The 5,637-nt window shown below is 37.3% G+C and overlaps 1 protein-coding gene across 1 annotated transcript in view; it reads right to left on the bottom strand.

The window, feature by feature from the left end:
* Positions 1–5,637, bottom strand: part of LOC102817280 (kinesin light chain 4-like) — a 106,641-nt gene that overhangs the window by 70,769 nt on the left and 30,235 nt on the right. The window lies entirely within an intron of this gene.

Genomic DNA, 5,637 nt, shown 5'->3' with positions numbered 1-5,637 from the left:
CTCATTAGTATTAGCTCTTATAATTAAAAAAAAACTTGAAAGCTTATTAAAAATAAAATACACATTATTCTTTTATGGGATTTTTGACTGTCATCAAAACTGCCGTTTTCTCTGTTCTAAAATTTTAGCAGTTATATTCACTTCTTTTTGAATTTTCTGCTTGCATTTATTTCATATATTTGACATCAATTGAAGTAGTAGATATTTCACCCATGGTTCCTCTTTTTCATTCTTGTGGTTTTTTTAAAATTTTTTCTTCTCTTTTCCTTGCATCCATCCTTCTTTTCTTCCTTCCTTCCTTCCTTGTAAACTATGGAGCCTGAGAGTTGCCAAGGACTCCTGAGAATGAAGCAGGCAGAGAAAAACAGATGAGACAAAAAGATAATCACGAACTGACGATAGTATTAATTCTTAAATTTAATGTCTGAAGTCAGTTGTATCCCTGAGTTTTTAAGTTATATAAACCTGTAAACTTATTGATTCTCAGTCTTTCTCCCTCTCTTCATCTCTCCTTCTTCCTTCTCTCTATCTTTGTTTCTTTCCAAAACAACCTGAATTCTGGTTTCTCTCACTTCCAAACCAAAATAAGGTTTACTGATAAATATGAGTAAGATTTGGATAGTTTCCCCTTTCATTTCTTCCATGGCTGCATTTTTGTATATTTCTGTTACTGACCAATCAATTTCCTTTAAGATCCTCAAACTCTTTAAATATATACAGACAATAGGATTAGTAATGCCTTACTCTTGCTGTGTACCTATTTCAGGTGATTTTTTTTCCTCCTTTTATCTCTGATCCAGTAAATACTGGTTCTAAATTTATCTCTCCATAGAATTCTTTTTAAAACTATCTACAATTATTAACCTTTGTACTATTTTTAGATATATTGCTGGATTAAATGAAATGATTCCAACTATCCCGATTCATCTGTACCTGTCTACCCCAGAGGAATGTTTTTACTCTTGGAACTCTAGTACATAGTCTTCTGAATTCTAAGCTTACAAAACAGTTGTTATTAAATTCCATTGAGTGGGGTCCAACTGGTAGTGACCCAGAGTAGGTTTTCTGAAGAGCACCTGGTGAGTTTGAATCGCTGACCTTGGGATTCAAACACACCTTGCCGACCAATGTTTATCCTGCAGTGCCACACCAGTATCTAGTACACAATAGGCTTGAAGGTTAATCTGTCATTCTCTCTTCTATACTCTAGTCTAGTCTCTTTGGACTTCACACTGCTCAAACATTTAGCCAGCTTCATTCTTTACTTGCCCCCTCCATCCTGAACCTCTAAGAAAAGATGTTCTGAAAGTAATTTGTGGTTGAGAAAGATAATTGCTTTCAAAAGAATGATGGAATTTAATTCTGCAGACCTACTTACCAACTTTAATTAATTAAATAAAACAATGACTTTTTCAGCTTTCCCTTAAAACTGATTTTACCCTTGTACTTCTTTTGTCCTCAATTCAACTTCAAGTTTTGTTGTTTGTTTTTATTTCCTTTTCCTACTTCTTGTGGTCCCTCCAGGCATAGATAATCAGTAAGGTTCATTTTTTAATAAACTGTGCTACTGAGAATGCCTTACTGGAATAAACTGTTATATAAAGTGCTTCTTAGCTTAGTGAGAAATTGAGCCAAGGTCAATTAGTGATATTTGCCATGGGATAGAGTGGTTACTCCTGTATAACAAATTTGCTCTTCTAGATTTAATCAAATGTCTGTATGATATCAGTAAATTTAAATTTGGCTAGCATATATTTACATAATTTTCAAGCAATTGAGATTAGAAATTAAAACAGAATGAGAATTTAAAATCTTACTTGAATTGTTTGTATTTTTTAAAGTATATAAAATATTTAAAATATTTTTATTTCATTAATTTATTTTTAATGAAAAAGAAAAAATTTCACACAGTTGAACTTCAAGACTACAACTATCTTTTTTAAAAAACAAAAAAACTTTTTTGGTGACTAGAGTGAAGGTCCACAGACAAGATTGTCAGTTTTGTATTCAACATTTAATACACTGTCTTTCTTCTCAGTGGTTGCAATCCCCTCCATGGAACAACACTCATCTGCTTCCTGTGGCTCCTATTTCCATTCCTCCCACATTCCCATCCTAGCTCACCTTTGTCGTTGGGTACAAGTGGCCCCTTGGATTCTGAATGATTGATTTTGAATGATTCCATCATTCATAGTTCTGTTGTGGCTCTGTAGGCTAAGGGCAGGACTGCAAGATCAGTTTGAATTGTGAGGTCGGTGGTTCAAACTCACCAGCCATGCCTCAGAAACCCTACACAGGGTTGCTATGAGTTGGAACTGACTCTATGGCACTTAATAACAACAACATACCTTATTAGTGTTGCTCCCCCAAAACACCAATCTATTGTTTGGATGAAATTTCGGTTACAAGGGTGAGTTCCTTTCCAGACCTGAAGGCTGGTTAAGGGCCACAGTCTCAGGTTTCTCCTTTCCTTTCCTCTTCCTCCAGTCTCTTTCTGATCAGTAATCCTGGTCTTTTTTTTTTTTATTTTGAGTTTTGTTCCACACATTCAGCTGCTCTATCTGGGATCTTCTAATGTGATACTTTTCAGAATAGTTGGTAGTGGTAGATGGTTGGGCACCATCTAGTTCTTCTGGTTTAGCAGTGAGAATAATGTTCACATGTTCCATTAGTCCACTGGACTAATCAATTCCAAGCATCTTCAATTCTCATCACTCTTCTTTCTTCTGTACATGTAGAGACCAATCGCTGTACCTTATACAGCTGCTCATGAATTTTTAATATACCAGAAGCTATGCCTAGTGTGGCGCTGCAGGTAGATAAACTAGACTGAAAGGTCAGCATGGATTGCAAGGCCAGTGGTTCAAGCTCACCAGTCACTTCTCAGAAATCCTATGCAGGGTTGCTATGAGTTGTAACTGACTCAATGGTACTTAATAACAATAAAACACTCCCTAAAGTAGGATGCAGAACATTGTCTTTGTGGACTATGTTATAGAAATTGACCATGGTGTTCCCTGAGACTATGGTTCTGAACCACCAGGCTCAGCTACTTATTGCCCTAAAATGTTTGATAATGTCTAAGAAGTTTTCATAAATTTGCTCTCTGTAGGTTCCACCACATTTGTGTTTTACAGGAAAGGTTAAATGATCATATACCAATATCCTCTTTCAGACTTTTGTATATCTGTGGAATATATATCTCAACCTATCTACACACACACACACACACACACACACACACATTCCGTTCTTCTTCTCATACCCATTCAGCATGTGTTTTTGTCCATGTATCTACCTGCAGAACATTGTTGTTTCAAGGTTGTATATTTATCACTATTTACCCCTACCTATCCCCTTTAGCCCTTTTATATCTTTGTCTTCACATTCTTCTGCCAACCTCCCTCTTCTTGTATATTGCCCTCCCTATCACCGAGTTAAAATGTCTCTACCCTATAACCAGAGAACTACTCTACCTTCCCTCCCACCCCTGGCAACCATCAAAGAATGTTTCTTTTTTGCCCTTTCTTATATATTTGTGAGATATATAAATATGTATGTTCCAAGGTTTTATATACATATACATATACATGTGGAGCTCTGGTAGCGTAGTGGTTATGAATCGCAAGGTCAGCAGTTCGAAACTACCAGTGGTTCCGTGGGAGAAAGATGAGGCGATCTGCTCCTGTAAACATTTACAGCCTCGGAAACCCTGTGTAGGGTCGCTATGAGTTGGAACCGACTCCACGGCACACAACAACATATATCAGCACTGTGGACTAATGCATCAGGGCAGTCTTTTGAACCTCAAGGTCAGTGGTTCAAGCTCACCAGCTTCTCCTTGGAAACCCTATACAGGGTCGCTATGGGTCAGAGTCGACTCTACAGCACTTAACAACAACAACAACTACATCTATCCACTTTAGCCCTTGTATACCTCCCTGTGTCTTCACCTATCTTCATCATTCTTTTGCCACCTTCTCTCTTCTTGGATATTGTCCTCCCCCTTCCTGTACATTGCCCTCCCATCATCCAAGCTAACATGTGTCTACCCTCTATCTAATGAATTACTCTCCCCTCCCCGCCACCCTTGGTAACCATCAAACAATGTTTCTCTTAGTCTGGAAAAAACCTTTACTTAAACTTTTATAATACTGTTCTTAAACAATATTTCTCCTTTTGTGATTGACTAATTTCACTCAGCATAATGTCCTCCAGGTTCATACAAGTAATGATGTGTTTCACAGATTCATTATTCAGTGTTACATAGCATTCCATTATATGTATGTACCAAAGTTTGTTTATCCATTCTTCCATTGTTGGGCATTTCGGCTATCTCCATCTTTTTGCTGTTGTGAATAGTGCTGTGCTGAACATAGGCATGCTTATATCTACTCATGTCCTGGCTTGTATTTCTTGTGGAAATACAGAGGGATTGCTGGGTCATAAAGCATTTCTATTTCCAACTTTCTGAGGACTCACCATACTGTTTACCACAGTGGCTGAAACATTTTCCAGTCCCACTAGCAATGTAAGGAGAATCCCAGTCTTTCCACACCCTTACCAGCATTTGCTGTTTTCTATTTTTATGAATTTCACTGTTAATGTTGATGTGAGATGATAAATCATTGTTGTTTTGATTTGTGTCTTTCTAATGGCTAATGATCATGAACATTTCTTTATGTATTTGTTGACTGCCTGATGTCTTCGTTGAATGTCATTTCATGTTCCGTGCCCATTTTTTAATTGGGTTGTTTGTCTTTGGTCTTTAAACACTCTTCCTAACTCCAATAAGTTTCCAACAGAGATGTAAAATTGTTTCTTTAAAAGTTTAAAAATAAAATTTCACAGTGAAAATATTTTCTTGCAGGTGGCAAATATGGGGTGTCTTGTATTAAAATCTAAACTTTAGCTAACTATACTTAAACTGAGTGGTGCTGTGGGTTAATGCACCAGACTTCAAAGCCATTTGAACTGCAAGGTCGGCAGTTCAAGCTCACCAGCTGGTCCTCGGAAACCCTATACAGGGTCGCTATGGGTCGGAATCAACTCAATAGCACTTAACAACAACAACTTAATCTTACCTAACTCAATATGGTTAGAATTAGGTTGATTTTCTAGTGCTTTGTGACAAAATACCTGTTCATTTATTAATCTTAGAGCCTGTTCAGAACCAGAGCTTCTAATATTGAGCTTCACTTTAATGGTGTTACATATTTCTATGTTATTATTAAATATAAGGATACTTACTGGTGCCATTGGATAAACTCTGGACTGATAACTATCAGGTCTGCAGTTCAAACCAACAGCTTCCTGCTGGAATAAAGATGAGGCTTTCTGTTCTCTTAAAGATTTGCAGCCTTGGAAATCCTACACAGGGTCACTGTGAGTTGGTATCAACTTGATGGTAGAGAGAACATTGTTGCTAAGTGCCATCGAGTTGATTCCAACACATAGCAGCCCTGTATATGGTTTCCAAGGCTTTAAATCTTCCAGGGAGCAGAAAACTTCATTTTACTCCCACAGAGCAGCTGACAGGCTAGAATTTCAGACCTTGTGTTTCGCTGTTCAATGCTTATCATATGGTACCACCGGGTTTCAGAGGGCACATTGTTGTTGTTGTTGTTGTGAAGCGCT

Source organism: Chrysochloris asiatica, unplaced genomic scaffold, assembly GCF_000296735.1.
Source record: "Chrysochloris asiatica unplaced genomic scaffold, ChrAsi1.0 scaffold00086, whole genome shotgun sequence".
Lineage (NCBI taxonomy): Eukaryota > Metazoa > Chordata > Mammalia > Afrosoricida > Chrysochloridae > Chrysochloris > Chrysochloris asiatica.
Note: the sequence above shows the minus strand (reverse complement) of the source record. Positions and strands in the feature narration are given on the sequence as shown.